The 21,828-nt window shown below is 43.3% G+C and overlaps 1 protein-coding gene across 4 annotated transcripts in view; it reads left to right on the top strand.

Moving 5' to 3' along the window:
• The window catches only part of HECW2 (HECT, C2 and WW domain containing E3 ubiquitin protein ligase 2), a 547,978-nt gene that overhangs the window by 336,982 nt on the left and 189,168 nt on the right, over positions 1 to 21,828 (top strand). The gene's annotated exons all lie outside the window — the stretch shown is intronic.

Here is a 21,828-nt window from a genome sequence, read left to right as displayed (position 1 = left end):
CGAGCAACAGATATATCCATCACAAGCGGGTGCTAGCTCCCACATCGTGACGGATATATCCGTGAATCGTATATACAGCCTGGCTCCAGCCGCAACTGCCGGAATTGAAGAGAACTTTGATTCCAGCAGTTTAACCCCCTATATGCCACGGTCAATAGCGACCGCGGCATCTAAGATGTTTGACAGAGGGAGCTCCCTCTGTCAATCAGCCCATCGGCCCACCTGCCACGTGATCGTGGGGCACTGATGAGTTGCCATGGCAGCCAGAGGCCTAACACAGGCCCACCAGATTTTTCCTAGCTATATGCCTGTTAGGCTGTGCCCGGGACACGGCCTAATACTGTGTATTGCCTGTTAGTTTTACACTGACAGGCAATAATGCTTTGCTATACTAAGTATACCAAAGCATATCAGCGATCAGAAGATTGCATTGTGAAGTCTTCTAGTATGACTGAAAAAAAAATCAAAAGCTGCTAAATAAAGTTTATGGGGAAAAAAAAAATACATTAAAAAAAATAAATCCACTTTTTTCCATAAAAAGTGGTTTTATTTAGTAAAAGTGTAAAAAATAAAATAAAAATATACACATATGGTATCACCGTGATCGAAACGACATGAACAATAAAGTTAACACATTGATCAAACTGCTGGGTGAACGGCGTACAAAAAGACCCCCAAAAAACAACGGCATAACTGTTTTTGTTTTTCCATTACCACCCTAAAAAATCAAATAAAAGTTAATAAGTAAGTCCCATGTACCCAAAAATAGTACCAATGAAAACGACACCTTATCCCACTAAAAATAAGTTCCTAAATGGCCACATCTATAGAAATTTTTTTATTTGTTTTTATTGTGCAAAAGTCGTATAACATAAAAAAAAAAACACTACGTATTGTGAATCGCCACAATCGTACCGACCCATAGAATAAAGGTAATATGTTAGTAATGCCGCATGGTGAACGGCGTAAATTTAAACCACGAAAACATTGCTGAAAAAGCTGGGTTTTTTTTCAATTCCCTCTCAAAAAAACAATGCGATGGTGAAAAAAACGAAAATAGTGCTTGATCATTAACATGCAAAAAGGCCTTGTCATTAAGGGGTTAATATTTATAGCTAAAATCACTGTACTCACACACAACTTCTCTCTAGCCCCAGTATGAGCCACCGTCACACATTACAACCTCAAATGTAGTCTCAATATACCCCAGCACACACAATAAGGAAAGTAGATTTTCTTGCTGATCAAAGTTTGTAATTTTATTCATATATTAGTTTCATGTAATGTTTCCATGCAGGACAGAATTTGAAATAAATGTGAGCGATTATTCAGACGTTTCGGCCTGTCCCAGGCTTTTGTCTCTGTTGCTGTCACGATTTGCCTCCATTTTGTACTTCAAATAATGAAAACCTGTTGGATGTAAATATGTCTGTTGTTCTTTGTATAAATTTATATTCACTTAATTTATGTACTGATGTTTTCTCCATCACGGCTGACCGAGAAGAAGGCTGGCTTAGATTTCTATATGCAATTTCCAAAGTAATTGTTTACTCAGATGCTTTTTTTTTTGCCCCAAGTACCTTCCTCTTTTGTCTCTGATCACTAATATAAAGAGAAGCAAATTTATTGCAACCAAAGTCTTTGGACCATCACATCAGGGGCTCCTCCAAGAGAGGAATCCCCGACCTGAGCGTCGGCAACGCCCTGACTGGGGATTCCTCTCCAATGGAGCTACATACAGGGGGGGGGGTGGCACTATCTTCAGGGGGTGTTAGCAGCACGATGTACAGAGGGCACTGTTGCATTATCTACACTCCAGTCCAGAAGGAGCTCCTGACGTCACTGTCCATATGGCTGGGGATTCCACTCCTAGAGGGATCCACAATGGAGCTATCTACGGGGAGGGGGGTGTAGTGCTTTCGACAGGTGTGTGTAACTATCTACAGGGGATTCCGGTCCAGGAGGAGCCCCTGGCCTCACTTTCCATATGTGAAAGAGGAATTCCGGCCAGTGCATCGGCAACTCTCTAGCCGGGAATTCCACCTTTAGACAGGGGCTCACTCTAGGAGTGGAATCCCCAGCCAGAGCATTGCCGATTCACTGGCAAAGGATTCCTCTTCTGGAGGAGCCTCTGACATCACTGTCCATATATGGACAGTGGCGTCAGGGGCTACCTCTAGGAGCGGAATCCCCGGCCAGAGCGTTGGCAACTCTCTGGACGGGGATTCCGCTCCTGGAGGAGTGAATGACAGAGCAGGTAGCGGATAGTTTCCTGCTCTGCCATAATATTCTATTGTATCTGCGTCCTGCGGCCGCAAATACAATTAAATAGGGCAGTTGCCGGGACACGTCCAGTACAGTAATTTGCTGGGACTGTCTCTGTAAATTCAGGACAGTTTCGTCAAATTCAGGAATGTTGGCAACTATTCATTGTTTATTACAGCCTACCTTTTGTCAAACATGATCAATCATGTTTTCTTGCTGTTAACCCCAATCTCACCTCCTAGCCAAATTATATTCAAAGGGATAAAGGCAGCAATAGTATATGGTCCTTAGTCACTCCAGTCCAAAACTTTGAGTTTTTATGTGTTACTTACTTTTATATCGTTTGTGCTTCCTGTTTTTTGCTATTGCTACATATTTTCGTCATTCAGATTAAAACAAGGGGACATATACACAAAACCACAACAAAAAGGGCATACTTACAAAAGGACACAGACAGGTCAGAAACGCTGATGAAGGAGAGTGAACAGGTGCATTAAAAGCCACTCCCACTAGTCTTGAGGGGAGTGGTGTGTGGTTCATGGGATGTGTAGTAAAAAATAATAAATGAATGGTGTATGTGCAAGTGATAATAATATGAGTGAAATATAGGGGGCAGTAATGAGTAAAGTGCCTAAATAAAAGAATAATGGGGTGCAGGTGTGTGAAACATGGAGGGATAGTGTGTAAGTCATGAGGCGCAACGTGTATAGCCAGGTAGAAGCCTATCTGTGACGCCTTGATAATTCATAGAGAGGGCTACCCTGCTTCCTATGCCAGATAACAACACACCATACTCTCCCAGCATCAAAGACCCGGCTGTGTCCAAAAGAAGCAAATATAATGCAAGTAAGCATGAAAAATACCTGGGGTATTAGTAATTGTTTTGGCCAAAAGGACGCAAGCTCGCAATCCACGACAAGGATCCCCAGACTTGCGAGTCCCTAACTGGAACTTATTATTCCTGATATACAAAGCATACAGATAAAAACAAGGGGACATATATACACAAAACCACAATAAAAAGGCCATACTTACAAAAGGATACACACAGGTCAGAAACGCTGATGAAGGAGAGTGAACAGTCTGCATTAAATAATAATAGCCACTCCCACTAGTCTTGAGGGGAGTGGCATGTGGTGCACATATAGGTTTCTGACCTGTCTGTGTCCTTTTGTAAGTATGGCCTTTTTGTTGTGGTTTTATTTTTTGCGTCATTGCAGCATCATATGGCTGCTATCTTCTTGACGCCATGACAATTGTGTCAGCCGTATGTTAATTACCTCTCCTTACATAGATATCAGTGAGCAGGTGCACACAACTAAGCCCCTCCTACACAGGGGACATGAAACTGCCAGTTAGAAATGATGCGTCATGGAGCCTGACTGACACAAAAATGAGGAATTTACACATTTTAACATTATCCAATCCCTATCATCACTGGTATCCTATTAGTATCCTGCAGGAGTCAGTCATCATTGTATAATCCATATGATGCTGTTTAGATATATTTCCTATACTGATTCCCAAATGGCTCTATTGTTATGGCTGGCACAGGCTTCTGCTGCGGCCTAGTAGGGGATCTCTGTAATCGCTCTGCTCAGGTCTATGAAACTTGTGGGGCTTGAGCTCCACAATGATTAAATGCTGACTTTTTCGTTTCTGACTGAAGTGACCCCTTAAGGGTTAGTATAGGCGCTTAGGGCCCACTGATACAGCCAGGGTGATTCTAAAGTGCGGATAAGACATGTTTTGAACCCCTTCCTGCACCATGGCATACATGCACGTCCAGGTGAGCAGTATCCTTGCGCACCTGGGCGTGCAGTTACGTCCGCACATTAACAGTTAACCGTGGCGCCAGGGCCAGCCTTAGGATAGATGGCGCCCTGTGCGAAATGATCTTTCGGCGCCCCACCCCATCATTAAAAAAAAAATGCCCCATAAAAAAGTTATAATGCCCCTTTAGTGCCCCCATACAGTATTATAATAATAATATTTAATAATATAATATATTACAACCCCTTCAAGGACACCGTATTTTGTCCTCTAATTGTGCCCATAGTATTATGCCATCTGTAGTACCCCTACACAGTATAATGTCCGCTTAGTGGACCCCACACAGTATAGTGCCCCCCTGTAGATTTTGCCATACAGCCTCCCTGTAGACAGTGCCATAATTCCCCACCTCCTTTTTGTAGATCGTGCCATACAGCCCCCCACCTCCCCCTTGTAGACATTACCATACAGTCCCCCACCTCCCCCTTGTAGACAGTGCCATACAGTCCCCCACCTCCCCCTTGTAGATCGTGCCATACAGTCCCCACACCTCCCCCTTGTAGACAGTGCCTCCAAACAAAAACAAAAATTGTACCCACCTAGGCCCCGTTCCCATGACGAACTGAGCTGCTCCATGATGGGACACTGTAGCCTAGTACAGAGTTTCCCAACCTTTTCAGACTCGAGGCAGCACTGGAAATACAAAATTTCCTCAGGGCCCCCCCCTAGCAAAAATTGTTTTGAGAAAGACAGAAAACGGCTAAGAACAAGCACTCCACTCGTAGGGCATGTTCACACACGTTTTTTGTAAGGCAAAAAAAATCTGCCTCAAAATTCCTTCAGTAACGGACAGCGTTGTGCGACCCTTTTTTGTGATTTTTCTTAAGCTGTTGAAGCAAATGCAAAAGACGCAGGAAAAAAAGCTCCAAACGGGCGTCGCAGGTATTTTCTGCCTCATATTAATTTCAATTGGAGGTCAGAGGTGGAAACCACTTGAAGACCATCAGCCCCCCACTCACAGTAAAATGACCATCAGCCCCCCACTCACAGTAAAATGACCATCAACCCACCACTCACAGATTCCCCCTGTAGGTAGCGCCACACAGCCCCTTGTGGGTAGCGCCACAAAGCCCTTGTAGATAGCACCACACAGCCCCCTTGTGGGTAGCGCCAGACAGCCCCCTTGTAGGTAGCGCCAGACAGCCCCCTTGTAGGTAGCGCCAGACAGCCCCCTTGAAGGTAGCGCCACACAGCCCCCTTGAAGGTAGCGCCACACAGCCCCCTTGTAGGTAGCGCCACACAGCCCCCTTGTAGATAGCGCCACACAGCCCCCTTGTAGATAGCGCCACACAGTCCCCTTGTAGATAGCGCCACACAGTCCCCTGTAGAGTGCGCCGCACAGCCCCCTGGTAGGGAGCGCCGCACAGCCCCCTGGTAGGAAGCGTCACAAAGACCCCTGGTAGGGAGTGCCTCACAGCCCCCTGGTAGGGAGTGCCACACAGCCCCTTGGTAGGGAATGCCACACAGCCCCACTGTTGCTAGTGCCCCACAGCCCCCTGGTTGCTAGTGCCCCACAGCCCCACTGTTGGTAGTGCCACACAGCCCCCTGGTTGGTAGTGCACCAAAGCCCCCTGGTTGGTAGTGCCACACAGCCCCCTGGTTGGTAGTGCCACACAGCCCCCTGGTTGGTAGTGCCACACACCCCACAGCCCCCTGGTTGATAGTGCCACACAGCCCACAGCCCCTGGTTGGTATTGCCACACTGCCCACAGCCCCCTTGTAGGTAGTGCAAGGACTACGAAATTACCCTGATAGCTGGTGGGCAATAGACATTCAAAAAAGGACAACTGTGCAAGAGCACACAAAATACCCAGCTTTCCCAGCTATCAAATAAACGTGTGGAAATAAACTAATTTATAACTTTTATTTAGTCTGAGTAAAGGATTAATCCTTTTAGCTAGATAAAATTAAAGTTATATCCTAGCTTATTTCCACACTTTTTTTTGATACCCGGGAAAGCTGGGTATTTTATGTGCTCCTGCACAGTTGTCATTTTGTAGGTAGTGCCACACAGCCCCCCTGTAGATAGCAACCCCCCCCCCCTCCAGTAAAAATAGCGCCACTGTATCTCCCTGAAGGAGCGGAATCCCTGTGTGGCCGGGAATTCCGCTCCTGGAGCGCTGCTTGATGCCTCTGTCCATATATGGACAGTGACATCAGGGAAAACTCCTCAGGCGGAATCCCCGTCCACAGCATTGCAGATGCTATGACCGTCGATTCCACTCCAGGAGAAGCTCCTGTCGTCTGTGTCCATGACGTCATTGGCTTCTCCTGGAGTGGAATTCCCGGTCATAGAGTCTGCAATGCTGTGACCGGGGATTCCGCTTCAGGAGTTTCCCCTGATGTCACTGTCCATATATGGACAGAAACATCAAGCAGCGCTCCAGGAGCGGAATCTCCGGCCACATGGGGATTCCGCTCCTTCAGGGAGCTACAGTGGCGCCAGTAGATAGCAGAGCAGGGAGATACCTCCCTGCTCTACTATAGTGCCGTCGCTACCGCTATAGCAGCCACAGCATGCCCGGTGTCACCGCTAGCAGCCGCTATGGCTGCTGCAGCGGTAGCGACGGCCACTAAGTGAAGAAGCGCCTGGGTAGAAAGGCGACTGCAGTTAGTGTGTGTATCCCCGCTGGTAGTTGCAACGGCGCAGGGATACACACACCCGCTGGCGCCCCTCTTGCAGTGTGGCGGCTGGCGCCCTGTGCGACCGCACTGGTCAAACATATCTAAGGCCGGCCATGCGCGGCGCTACACCACAGCACCGGTTAACTGTGCAGGGTGTCTGCCCTGCTCTCGCCATTGCCAATCAGCAGTCCATCGCCGCTGAATTCGGCAATCAACCCCTTAGATGTGGCTGTCGATTGTACCTGCCGCATTTAAGGGGTTTACAGCAGATCGGCAGACCCCACATGGTGGCTGCCAATGGATGTCATGGCAACCAGAAGATGGCCTCCGGGCTGCCATGTACAGAAGCCTATGAGGACCCTGGTCCTCATAGGCTTCCTGTCAGAGTGACTGTCACTTCACAATGACAGTTGGAATACATTACACTACATAGGTAGTGTAATGTATTCCAGCATCGATCAGAGCTGCAAGACTTCAAGTTTCCTAGTGGGACGTGTGAAAAAAAAAAAAAGGTAATAAAAATGTTTTATAAAAGTGTAAAATCAAAAGTTATAAGTTATTATAGGAAAAAAAGCATTTTTTGTTTTTGTAAGTCTTTTACTATAGGAAAAAAATGAAAACGTAAAAAAAAAAGGACACATAGTTGGTATCACCGCACTCGTAACTACCCAAACTATTATATAAATTTTCCCGCACGGTGAACACTGCAAATAAAATAAGTGAAACCCAATGCCTGAATCGCTATTTTTTTTGGTTACCATCCCTCCCAAAATGTAGAGTAAAAGTGATCAAAAAGTCGTATGTACACCAAAATAGTACCAATAAAAACTACAACCCATCCCGCAAAAAACAAGCCCTTACACAGCATTTTTGACTAAAAAATAAAAAAGTTATGGCTCTCAGAATTTGGTGACACAAAAAATGTATTATTTTATTGCGCAAATGCTGCAAAACATAAAAAAAAATATACATATGGTATCGCCATAATCGTGACGACCCGCAGAATAAAGTAAAATTATAATTTATAGCCCAGGTTGAACGTCGTAAAAAAAAAAGGAATAAAAAACATTGTCAGAATTGCAGGTTTTTAGTGACCTTGCTTGCCAAAAAATGGAATAAATAGTGATCAAAAAAATCGCATGTACCCCAAAATAGTACCAATGAAAACTACAGATTGTTCCGCAACAAATAACCCTCACACAGCTCCGTTGGAGAAAAAATAGAAAAGTTCTGTCTCTCAGAATATGGCAATGCAAAATGTGCAGAGTGTCCAAAAGCATAGCTATGAATTATTATTTATTTACCCCATTATTATACCCTCTTATTGTACCCTGATGTTATCTGCCCAGCTTACATATGCCCCCACATTATAAAATGAAATACCAGCAAAACCCCAAACAGAACTACTACCAAAAGCCAAATGACACTCCCTTTCTTCTGAGCACTACAGCGTGCCCAAAAAAAAATAAAGAATTGTAAATGCCAGAATCTCCATTTTTTTGTCACCTTATCTTCCACAAAAATGAAATAAAAAGTGATCAAATTGTTGCACGTACACCAAAATTGTATCATTAAAAACTACAGCTTATCCCTCAAAAAATAAGCCCTCGTAGCACTTAATCGACTGAAAAATAAAAAAGTTATGGCTCTCAGAATTTGGCGACACAAAATAAATTGTATTTTTTACACTTAGGTTTTTACTTGTAAAATATAGAAAAAACTATATATATTTTGTATCGCCGTAATCGTATTGACCCACAAAATAAAGTTATCATGTTGTTTTAACCCCTTCCTGCAATTTCACGTACAGTAACGTGATGGGAGATGGTGTTTTCCCGCAACTCCACGTAACTGTACGTGAAACAGATGGAGCTGAGCCAGCGACATCACTGCCGGGTGACAGCTGTATGTTACAGCTGGCACCCTGAGGTATCGGCCAGGACCGGAACTAGCCTCCGATCCAACCGATTAACCCCTCACATGATGCGTTGAATAGAGATCACAGTATGTGAGGAGTTTATAGCAACCGGCACCCTAGCAACGTGATCGCTGGGTTGCCGGTGGCTGCAAAGGCGATCGGAGGCCTGATACTTACCTCCCTGTCTGCCAGTAACGGAATCCTCCTATGCCCCGTCGTCGACGGGGCCCAGGAGGCTTCCGGTACCATCTGCAAGATGGCGCCGGCTCAGCTTCCGGCTCAGACGCTGAGCCGGCATCATCAGCAGTGGGTGTCTGCCGTATGTTATAGCGGACACCCCGATCTATCGGCAGGAACGGGAGCTAGCTCAGATTCCTGCCATTAACCCCTTCAATGCAGCGATTCAATGCAATCGCTGCATCAAAGTGGTTTGTATGAAATCGGCCGCCCTGCCATGTGATGGTAAGGCTAGCGACTGTTACTATGGCAACAGGATGCCTAACAATGGCTTCCTATCTGCCATTACGGAAGCCGATTAGGCCCCGCCCGGAGGCAGAGCCTAATCGGCTTGCTGTCAGTGAACAACTGACAGTTCTAATATATTGCACCACATAGGTAGGGCAATGTATTAGAACATCAAACAAACATTTGGACCTTCAAGACCCCTAGTGGGACTAAAGAAAAGTGTAAAAAAAAAAGTAAAAATAAAAGTTGGAAAAAATACAATAAAAGTTTCAAATAATAACACAAAACACAATCGCCCTTTTTCCCTTATCAAGCCATTTATTATTGAAAAAAATAATAAAGCCATACATATTTGGTATCGCTGCGACCGTAACAACCTTAACTATAAAAATATTATGTTATTTATTCCGCACAGTGAACCCCGTAAAAAAAAACTTAAAAAATACTGACATAATTGCTATTTTTTGGTCACTTTGTCTTCCAAAAATTGAAATAAAATGTGATCAAAAAGTCGCATGTACCCAAAAATGGTACCTATAAAAACTATAACTCGTCTCGCTAAAAACAAGCCCTCATACAGCTCCGTCGACTAAAAAATTAAAACCGTATGGCTCTCACAACTTGGCGACAGAAAAAAATCCATTCTCTTTACAAAAGTTATTTTATTGTGCAAAAAGTTGTAAAACATAAAAAGTGCTATAAATTAGGTATCACCGGAAACGGACTGACCTGCAGAATAAAGGTGTTAAAGGGGGTGGGGTAATAGCGGGATTCACTGGTTAGTGGCACCCACTATTACTACCGCCTTTATAATCAGGGTCACTAGGGTTATGCCTAGTTCCCCTACATTTTCCTTATACTAACGTCGATCTAATTGCTTTAGCGGCTACTCAAGGGAATAAGACCGTATAGTGAATAAAGGTAATATTTATTAACATACAGTAATCACACTCATATGTATAATACAGTAACTAATCACAGTACAGTATAAACACGGTATCACAATATTATACCGCCACCCACTTACCTAAACATACACAGAATACAGTTACGTTACAACACAATACACATAAGTTACTTGTGATTCTCACACGCTCTCTATCTCTATCCCACTCCCTCCTAATATAACTTTCCCTATACACTAAGGGTTAATACGTGATAAGGAGGAACAAGGGGAATGGGTTACTGTGTAATACAGACAGCAAGGGTTAACTCAGGGACTCTGGGACAGCAAGGGTTAACTCAGGGACTCTGGGACAGCAAGGGTTAACTCAGGGACTCTTGGACAGCAAGGGTTAACTCAGGGACTACAAGGGTTGAAGTAAGGAGGGGGGAAATCATAACGTGTAGCTGCTGCTACACGTGGATACTTAGCAGTCCATGTGGTCTCTCAGGAAGGGCCATGAGCCAAGAGCAGGCCAGGAGGGAAGAGGAGACCCTTAGTGGAGCCAGGTAGCAGGAACAAAAGAGAGAGAGAGAGCTTTGGGAACGTTTGTCCTTTTAAACCTCCCCGTGCACACCTGTGTGACCTCACAGGCTCATGCACGTGAAAGGGAGGGGCCTGGGCCTCATGGAATACCATTATCTAGTATGGGGATGGGTATACACCTTTCTGGAGGGACAAATCTATATATATATATATATATATATCTACACTCACATGTATATAGATATAAATATATAAAACACTTCCCTTTAGAATCCCCCTGTTGTCGGGAACACGACAATGAAATTTGTGGAAGTGTTTGTTCTGCATTACCCCCTCAACCTTGTTACTGGTAATGGTCGTAGATGGAATGAAGTATACTATTGGACCTAGATACGTGACATCAGCTATCTCCTCAAGGACATCTTCCCACCAGTCCTCCAACTCTGGAGTCTAGTGTCGAAATAAAAGAAACCTCACATTCCATAGAATGAAGTTGAAATGAAATCTCTTAGTCCATTGAACGAAGCCTCAAGGTCCATAGAACGAGGTTGAAACAAAACCTTCTTAGTCCATAGAACTCAGTCTCAAAGTCGATTGAAACTCCAAGTCTCTATCCTTGATCTTCTTCTTTCTTGGATCTTGATCTTTCTTATACATTTTTTCCTCTTTAGCGCCGTCAGCAGGTCTTTTAGCGGCCGATCCCATTTGAGCATGCCAACCCGTGTAAGGCTACTTGTGCCCTCACACGATCAGCCTTGGAATGGCTTAGCCCGCCTTTCGACAACCTTTGTACGCAATCCGTTATCTTTCCAAATCTTTTCAGTATCTTGATTGAAGACAAAACAATCTTTCTGGGCCGATATCCATGTCTCTATCATGGCAGGTTAACATCCCCGAGGAGGAGATGATGTCTTAGTACCCAGGAATCTACTGTGGGGTGGAGCATCGCCTTCCATTTCCCCTCTAACATTCAATCCATCATCGTATTGACCATACCAGTTCTCAGGTTGAGGTAGCAAATACCTACCAGGGTGTGTGTGTACCTTACCTGTCCCTAAGGGTTCCTACACACTACCCAATCATACATACAAAATGTAAAATAATCAAACATACAAAAATATTCCCCCCAAACCATAGGTATATTTACATATAGAGATTCATGCTCAACCAGCATCTCTCACTACTCCTCCATAAACACGTGCAAGGTACACATGTAAATGAGGTGACTACAGGTTGTAAATATATGCCCGCCTCAATGTACATACTCACTCGCTGTGGGACGGGCACGTCCTCACTGAGTATGCCTATGTTGCGGACACATATCAACACCTAGAATGTCTATATGTACACCTTGAAAATTTTGTACGACCCATTGATTAAGATTTACACTTTACAAATATATATACACATACAATAATAAACAATTCTGGGTCGCAGGACTGTATCACTATGTCCTTAGACCCCCGTCTACGAATGTATTCGTGGCTTTCTGCTTGACCTCGTTGTATTTGGTCAACCAGTCCTTTCATTCGTCGGTGCACGCAGAACAGTCCATCGTACATAATCGCCACAAGAGTGAGAAGGATTATCACTGGGTGGATGAGCAAGTTTGAAGAAGGAAGTGGCCTTGGGACTATATCCGACAAGCTCTCCCACCAAGACACTTCCGCGTCCATCCAACTGAATAGTGGCTTGGTGTTGGGAATCTTTCAGTTTCTCCACGACAACCTCTTCCTCATTGAAGTCTAGCAGGAGAGTTCGATGCCAAACCTAAGAGGAATCGTCTGGAGTCTCACAGGGGTGTCTGGACGGATGTCGAGCCTTTTTTCAGGTGTCACCGGAGTTCTTCCCTTCTGATCCGCCACATCAACGCCTAATATGGGATTAAGGGTACAGTATGCTCCTGGGAGGAGTATGCCTCTTTCGGTGCAGTTAATCGCGTGGCATTCTGCATTAGATACCAGCACCAATATCCTTGACCCATGTCTTGAGGAGGGCATTGGATTAGCCTTCATATCACAGGACCCCTCGGTATCCCAACACTGGTGTCGGTCAGGATATCCGAGGGGGGCTGTGGATGAATCACTGTTTTTGTGGTTCCTCAAAATTCTCAGGTTTGTAGAACTATATCCCTGTCTTACCAAACTCATTATCTTAAAATCAAGATATGGGTGTAATGCCAGGGTTACCTCCCCCTGTCCAAGTTTCCTAACTCCAGTTAAACCCAAAAGAATCAGCCATACTGTTATTCGCGGTACTTAATTGCACTCGCATTAGGCCTCAGATGAAGTTGTGTTACCTGTCTTAACCCCCCCAGGTCTAGGTGCACAGAATAACATAAAACACTACACCGTGAACTTATGTTGCCTGTTCGCACCGCCCAACCTGAGTTCACAGTATAATAACAACTTCAACGTTATCCTAATAGAGAGCAATTAAAACATTGGGCGCAAATACACCACTATCCAATGCTTGATTCCCCAGTTGTTTTCCTGGAGTGGTATTCTAATTATGCATTATAAATACAAGCAACACCCATATAGTATAAATACATATTACTGATAACCAGGGATATACCACAATAGAATCTGTGAAAAAAACACAAAATAAAAACAAAAATGAAAACAAACGGACAACTGGGGACAAACACAACAGACCATAAACAACCATTACAGACGTAACACCAGACTGAACATGCAATTTATGGCCAACTTCCTAAACTCCTCCATAGTTGTGGTTGGTCATTTAAACCCTTGAGCACGTGGCGGAGCGCATAAGGCTGTAAGGAGACTCTTATGCAGCCATTTTGTCTAAACCCACGTTTTGTTGTGACGTGGCCATTTTCTAGTGCCATTTCGCTGGGCTTTCCATGGTTGCTTATGCCGTGGCAGTTCCTCGCAATATGTCCCATCTGACCACATTTAAAGCATTTAACAGGACCACATTTCTTAGTACTCAAAGACTCACAGTACTTCGCAATGTGGCCTGATCCGGCACATCCAAAACATTTAACAGTACATGCTCTGCTGGACTTAGGGCAGTCAGCAGTGCATGATCTCTTAAAGTTCTGCATGGCTAGGGACGCACTTCTAAATATCGTACGCTTACATCTGCGTAACACTTTCGTAACAATGTTACCTTCAGGTTTCTGGATGGGATCACGATTTGTGACATCTGATCCATCACTCTTACTACTCCCCCCTTTTTGCCCTGTAGAGGGCAAACTTACAGCGGAATCAGGCCTTGAAAAAGACAAGGCCGGTAAAATTTTTGAGAAATCTTTTATGATGTTTTGCATACTGGCAACCAATTGTGACCTAGCAGCAAGCTCATCATTCAACTTGGCAATGATCGCATCCGTAGATGCTGCCTTAACCTTAAACGCATTGATCACAGCATAAGACCCAGTCAGCCGTGCATCAATATCATCACCACGATTTCTCAAATCTATCACCTGCGATTCCAGCATGCAAATTTGCTGATCTCTACATTGGGCATTCTCTGCCAGTTGTGTCTGCAAATCACAAACCTGCTTCACATTGTTGACACAACAATGGCAGTGAAGATTTGGGGAATCACTCTTAATTTCTGAGTGATCAGGTTTCCATGTCTCCTCATACACACAGATTAATTTAGCGAGCATGTGGAGACGTTTGGAGGTTTTGTTAAGAACACTCCTCTTGCCAATACACAACTTATCATGTGCATAAGCCTCGTCCAGCAGAGTGGACCACAGCATTCCTGCTGACTTGTATGTCGTGGGTGTTACTGGATTAAATTTACTGTGTTTGGCGAGGTGTTTAAGTGTGGAGAAGTCCATACTCACTGTTCCAGAAGTCATCTCCGTCTGCGTTGTCCTGCTTGTCACCCGCTGTTTTGAAAAAGGTCCTTTTCTTCCGGAACGCCTTTTCCCGATCAGCTGGACTTCACCGGAAGAACACCGACGTTGATACTTCTGCAAACTCTTTTGTATAAGTTGCTCGCTCGCCCGAGGATTCGTCGCCGTAGAGCAGCACGCCGCAAAGCAAAATAAAAGACGTTAATACCTCAGAAAATAAAACAAAAAACAATAGGTTCGCTGATCAATTGTATCCTGTATCAAGCCTTAAATAAAATTGTGTTACTCGTCTGAACTTCAAAAAGGTCTAGGCGCACAGTATAACTCAACACTACACCATGTATGTACGTTACCTGTCTACGCCTCTCCGCCTATCTTCAGTTCACGTTTTGACACAATTTTATTGTACAAAAATACAGAAATAAATTGACAACAGTTTGGGCTGGCTCGCCAATGTTAAAGGGGGTGGGGTAATAGCGGGATTCACTGGTTAGTGGCACCCACTATTACTACCGCCTTTATAATCAGGGTCACTAGGGTTATGCCTAGTTCCCCTACCTTTTCCTTATACTAACGTCGATCTAATTGCTTTAGCGGCTACTCAAGGGAATAAGACCGTATAGTGAATAAAGGTAATATTTATTAACACACAGTAATCACACTCATATGTATAATACAGTAACTAATCACAGTACAGTATAAACACGGTATCACAATATTATACCGCCACCCACTTACCTAAACATACACAGAATACAGTTACGTTACAACACAATACACATAAGTTACTTGTGATTCTCACACGCTCTCTATCTCTATCCCACTCCCTCCTAATATAACTTTCCCTATACACTAAGGGTTAATACGTGATAAGGAGGAACAAGGGGAATGGGTTACTGTGTAAAACAGACAGCAAGGGTTAACTCAGGGACTCTGGGACAGCGAGGGTTAACTCAGGGACTCTGGGACAGCAAGGGTTAACTCAGGGACTCTGGGACAGCAAGGGTTAACTCAGGGACTACAAGGGTTGAAGTAAGGAGGGGGGAAATCATTACGTGTAGCTGCTGCTACACGTGGATACTTAGCAGTCCATGTGGTCTCTCAGGAAGGGCCATGAGCCAAGAGCAGGCCAGGAGGGAAGAGGAGACCCTTAGTGGAGCCAGGTAGCAGGAACAAAAGAGAGAGAGAGAGCTTTGGGAACGTTTGTCCTTTTAAACCTCCCCGTGCACACCTGTGTGACCTCACAGGCTCATTCACGTGAAAGGGAGGGGCCTGGGCCTCATGGAATACCATTATCTAGTATGGGGGTGGGTATACACCTTTCTGGAGGGACAAATCTATATATATATATATATATATATATATATATATATATATATCTACACTCACATGTATATAGATATAAATCTATAAAACACTTCCCTTTACAAAAGGTAACATGTAATTTATAACGCATGGTGAACGCTGTATAAAAATAATTTAAAAAATATGCCAGAATTGCTGTTTTTTGGTCACCTTGCCTCCCAAAAAAAAGGATAACAAGTGATCAAAAAGTTGCATGTACCCCAAAATGGTACCAATAAAAACTACAGCTCGTCCCGCAAAAAAACCAGCCGTCATACCACTACGTCTATGAAAAAATAAAATTAGTTAAGGCTCCAATAACCCAGGAAATAAAAATATGCAGTTGTGCCGGCCTGAGGGGAACGTTTCTTCTGTTTCAAGTGGTGAATTATCAAGGCCCCTAAAATTAGGGAACCAGGAAGGGGAGAGCCCAAACATATCTGCTGAAAGGGTGCCCGTATTATACCAGGACAACACTTCCCAGTAAAATTCCTCAAACTGCAAAGATCCCGAGTGTGGACCAAAAGGGGAATAAGTAAGGACCATTTATTAGTGCGACACCGGCCTGTGCAGAAAGGATTGTGGCACAGCGTAACAAATATCTATGGATTATTTTATTGTGTTTTTTTTACCCCATTATTATGCCACCTGACTATGCCCCTTATATACTCCGCCCGGCTTACATGTACCCCCACATTATAAACGGAAACACCAGTAAGACGCCAAACAAAACTACTACCAAGCAAAATCCGCTCTCCAAAAGCCAAATTGCACTACCTCCCTTCTGAACCCTACAGTGTGCCCAAACAGCAGTTTACTTCCACATATATGGCATCGCCATACCTGGGAAAACCCTTTTAACAATTTTTGGGGTGTGTGTCTCCAGTGGCACCAGCTGGTCGCCACATATTGGCATATCTATGGAAAAAAATCCCATTTTCACTCTGCAACATCGAGTGCACACCAATTTGTTCCAATCACCTGAGGGTTAATATGCTCACTACACCCCTAGGTGAATACCTTGAGGGGTGTAGTTTCCAAAATGGAGTCACTTCTGGGGGGATCCACTGTTTTGGTCCCACAGGGACTTTGCAAATGCGACATAGCGTCCAGAAACCAATCCAGCAAAATCTGTACTCCAAAAGCCAAATGGCGCTCCTTCCCTTCTGAGCCCTACTCTGTGCCCAAACAGCAGTTTATGACCACATTTGTGGTATTGCCGTACACAGGAGAAGTTGCTTTACAAGTGTTGGGGTGCTTTTTTTCATTTATTTGTTGAGAGAATGAAACATTTTCAGCTAAAACAACGTCTTATTGAAGAAAAAGGATTTTTTTTCTTTTCACTGCCCAATTCTAATAAAATCTATGAAACACCTGTGGGGTCAAAATGCTCACTACACCCCTAGATGAATTCCTCAAGGGGTGTAGTTTCGTGAAGCGAGTCACTTTTGGGGAGTTTCTACTGTACTGGTACGTTAGGAGCTTTGCAAAAGTGACATGGTGTCAAGAAACCAATCCAGCAAAATCTGTGCTCCAAAAGCCAAATGGTGCTCCTTCTATTTTGATCCTTGCCATGTGCCCAAACAGCAGTTTATGACCACAAATGGGGTATTGCCGTACTCCAGAGAAGTTGCTTTACAAATGTTGGGGTTCTTTTATTCCTTGATTTGTTGAGAAAATGAAAAATTTTGCGCTAAAGCTACGTCTTATTGGAAAAAAAGGATTTTTTTAATCTTCACTGCCCAATTCTAATAAAATCTATGAAACCCCTGTGGGTTCAAAATGCTCACTACACCCCTAGATGGATTCTTCAAGGGGTGTAGTTTCCTAAAGGGAGTAACTTTTTTGGTGTTTTCACTGTTTTGGTCCCTTAGGGGCTTTGCAAATGCGACGTGGTCTCCGCAAACCATTCCTGCTAAATTTGAGCTCCAAAAGTCAAATGGTGCTCTTTTTCATTTTCTCCCCCACAAATATTTATTTTCCCGTTTCCTAATACATTATATGGCATAATAAATGGTGCTACAAAAAAACTACTACACGTCCCGCAAAAATCAAGCCCGTATAGGACTATATTGACGGAAAAATAAAAAAGTTATGGCTTTTGGAAGGTAGGGAGGAAAAAAACGAAAATGAAAATATGAAACTGGCTGCGGTGGGAAGGGGTTAACATTTTATGAGGTATTTGTCTTCAGTGGCACAAACTGGGCACAACATATTGTGCACTAAAACGGCATATCAGTGGAAAATTTAAATTTTCACTTTGTGCCATAAGCTGTGCATTAACCCCTTCACTCACCACGATTTAATAACATGTCGTGGTGCGGGGGGTGATGTATGAAGTGGGTCACACGCTGAGCCCGCGCCATATGCTGCAAGTGTCAGCTGTGTATTACTGCTGACACGGACAGGAACAGCGCTGTTACAGGAGCCTATAAAAATTACAATTTACTGCAACACATTATTATTGCAGTGTATTGTACCAGCGATCCAATGATCGCTGGTTCAAGTCCCCTAGGGGGACCAATAAAGTGTGTAAAAAATAAAAAAGTTAATAAAGTTATTATTAGTGAAAAAAAGTCCCAAAAAAAAAACTTGCCCCTTTTTTCTCTAAAGTAATAAAAAATAAAGAAAATACACAAAAGTATCGCTGCATCCGTAAAAGTTCGAACTATAACAATATAGCATTATTTAACTCGCACGGTGAACGCCGTAAAAAAAAAAGAATTTTAAATCGCCAAAATCGCTGTTTTTTTGGTCACCTTAGCTGTTGAAATTTTTTTTATAAAAAGTGCTCAAAAAGTTGTGTGTCCCAAACAATGGTACCAATAAAAACTACAGCTCATCTCGCAAAAAATAAGCCCTCACACCTCTCAATCGTCCAAAAAAAAAAGTTATGCCTCTCGGAGGCATGGTAAAACAAAATTATTTTTTTTTAACAAATAGTTTTTACTTTGTAAAAGTAGTCAAATATAAATAAAAAATATATAAATTTGGTGTAATCGTATTGAGTCGCAGAAAGTTGCCATTTTTACTGCACTTTGTGAAAGCTGTAAAAACAAAACCCCAAAAAAATAGAGGAATTACATTTTTTTCCAATTTCAGCCTGCAATTTTATTTTAAGTTTCCCAGTATATTAAATGGTATTTTAAGTGATGTCAAAAGAAACTACAACTCCTCCCACAAAAAAAATAAGCCCTCACACCACTCTATTGACGGAAAAAAAACGTTATGGCTCTTGGAAATCAGAGAAGGAAAAACGAAAAAGAAAAAGCAAATGGATCAGTCCGGAAAGGGTTAATTAATTTCTAATAAAAAAACATTTATGACCAAATGTGGTATAGCCATACTCGGGAGAAATTGCATTACAAATGTTGGGGTGCTATTTCTCCTTTATTCTTTGTGAAAATGAAAAAAAAATCAACATTTTAGTGGAAATAATGTTGATATTCATTTTCGTGGCCTAATTCTAATAGATTCTGCAAAAGATCTGAGGGGGTCTAAATGCTCAGTATACCCCTACATAGATTTCTTAAGTGGTGTAGTTTTCAAAATGGGGTCACTTTTGTGGTGTTTCCACTGTTTTGGCCTCTCAAGGGCTTTGCAAATGTGATATGACACCCGAAAACCATTTCAACTAAATTTGAGCTGCAAAAGCCAAATAGCGCTCCTTCCCTTCTAAGCACTGCCGTGGGTCCAAACAGTAGTTTATTACCACATGTGGCAAATTGCCGTAATCGGGAGAAATTGCTTTACAAATGTTGGGGTGCTTTTTCTCCTTTATTCCTAATTTCTATGTTTTTTCCGAAAAAAAATAAGTTGATTTTCATCTTCACAAACTAATTCCAATGAATTCAGCAAAAACAAACTTTGGGGTCAAAATGCTAATTATACCCCTAAAAAATTCCTTGAGGGGTGTAGTTTCCAAAATGGCGTCACTTTTGGGGGCTTTCCACTGTTTTGGTGCCTCCAGTGCATTGCAAATGTGACATGGCACTGAAAACTAATCCAGCAAAATCAGAGCTCCAAAATCCAAATGACGCTCCTTCTCTTTTGAGCCCTGCTGTGGGTTTATTACCACATATGGGGTATTTCCGTAATCGGGAGAAATTGCTTTACAAATGTTGGGTTGTATTTTTTCAGAAAAAAAAGTAGATTTTTATCTTCACAGACTAATTCCAATGAATTCAGCAAATAAACTGTGGAATCAAAATGCTAGCTATACCCCTAGATAAATTCCTTGAGGGGTGTAGTTTCCAAAATGGGGTCACTATTGGGGGGTTTCCACTGTTTTGCCACCACAAGACATCTTCAAACCTGACATGGTGCCTAAAATATATATTTTTTTCTAAAAAGGAGGCCCCGAAATTCTCTAGATTCTTCTTTGCTTCTGAGACCGGTGCTTCAGTCCATAAGCACACTAGAGCCACATGTTGGATATTTCTAAAAACTGTAGAATCTGGGCAATAAATATTGCGTTGCATTTCTCTGGTAAAACCTTCTGTGTTACCGAAAAAAACTTTACAAATTACAAATTAATTTTGGCAAAAAAAATTTACATTTCTAAATTTCACCTCTACATTTCTTTAATTCCTGTGAAATGCCTAGAGGGTTAAAACACTTTCTGAATGCTGTTTTGAATACTTTGTGGGCTGCAGTTTTGAAAATGGGGTGATTTATGGGGGACTTTCTAATATATAAGGCCCTCAAAGCCACTTCAGAACTGAACTGGTCCCTGAATAAATAGCCATTTGAAATTTTCATGAAAATTTGAGAAATTGCTGCGAAAGTTCTAAGCCCTGTAACGTCGTAGAAAAATAAAAGGACGTTGAAAAAACGATGCAAACATAAAGTAGACATATGGGATATGTGAAATAGTAACTATTTTGTGTAGTATTACTATCTGTTTTACAAGCAGATACATTTGAATTGAGAAAAATGCTAATTTTTGCTAATTTTCTCTAAATGTTGGTGTTTTTAACAAATAAATATTGAATTTATCGACTACATTTTTTCACTAACATAAAGTACAATATGTCACGAGAAAACCGTCTTAGAATCACTTGGATAGGTAAAAGCATTCCAAAGCTATTACCACATAAAGTGACTCAAGGCCAAAACAGCTCAGTCTTGAAGAGGTTAAGGAATAATAAAGCGGACATGTGCAACTTCTGGCCTGCTGATTGGTACTATTTCATCTGAACCCACTACTTCACCCTTACCAGGATATCATGCACAGGGCCGCCATCAGGAATTTCAGGGCCCCCTACAGCTAAATTTTCGGGGCCCCCCTACCGTGGCACCGCCTGTTAACGGTACTCCGTCCAGCACTATATCATGGTACCCAGGGCCGCCATCAGGGGGGGGGTATTAGGAGTACTGATGTGAGAGGCCCGGCCAAACCTAATTGAAAGGGGGGCCCGGCAAACTGCCGCGACTTGCCTTTGGTAGAAAAAAAACAGGCCCCTGCAATGGGGCCCGTTTTTTTCACCAAAAGAATGTCATGAGCTGCGGGCCCCCCTTTCAATTAGGTTTGGCCGGGCCTCTCACATCAGTACCCCTAATACCCCCCCTGATGGCGGCCCTGGGTAGCATGGGGGTCGTCATGGGGGCCGTCAAACACTGCCGCCCGTGCGACCGATCACGCGCACCCGCAAACTCCCGCGCATGCGCACCGGCGACCGCCTGGAACCGCGCACCGAATTTTGAGGCAGATTTTGACCTGCCCACACTATCTTGCCGCGTTTTTTGCCTGCGGCGATTGAGTACAGCAGACAGAAAACGCAGCGAAATATGCATTTTCTGCCTCCCATTGATTTTGATGGGAGGTCAGAGGCGGAACCGCGGCAAGAAAGGACGTGCTGCTTTTTCTTTTTTCCGCGACTGGCTCCCATTGATTTCAGATTAAATCAATGGGAGGCGGTTTTGGAAGTTGTTTGGTGCTGATTCTGACGCAGAGTCCGAGTCAATAGCAAGGCCCAAAAACTCTGTGAACTGGGCCTTATTGTTAGGGCTTATTCAGACGAACGTGTAATACATCCGTGCAACGCGCGTGATTTTCACGCGCCTCGCACGGACCTATGTTACTCTATGGGGTCGTGCAGACTGTCAGTG

This window comes from Rhinoderma darwinii, chromosome 6, assembly GCF_050947455.1.
Source record: "Rhinoderma darwinii isolate aRhiDar2 chromosome 6, aRhiDar2.hap1, whole genome shotgun sequence".
NCBI lineage: Eukaryota > Metazoa > Chordata > Amphibia > Anura > Rhinodermatidae > Rhinoderma > Rhinoderma darwinii.
Note: the sequence above shows the minus strand (reverse complement) of the source record. Positions and strands in the feature narration are given on the sequence as shown.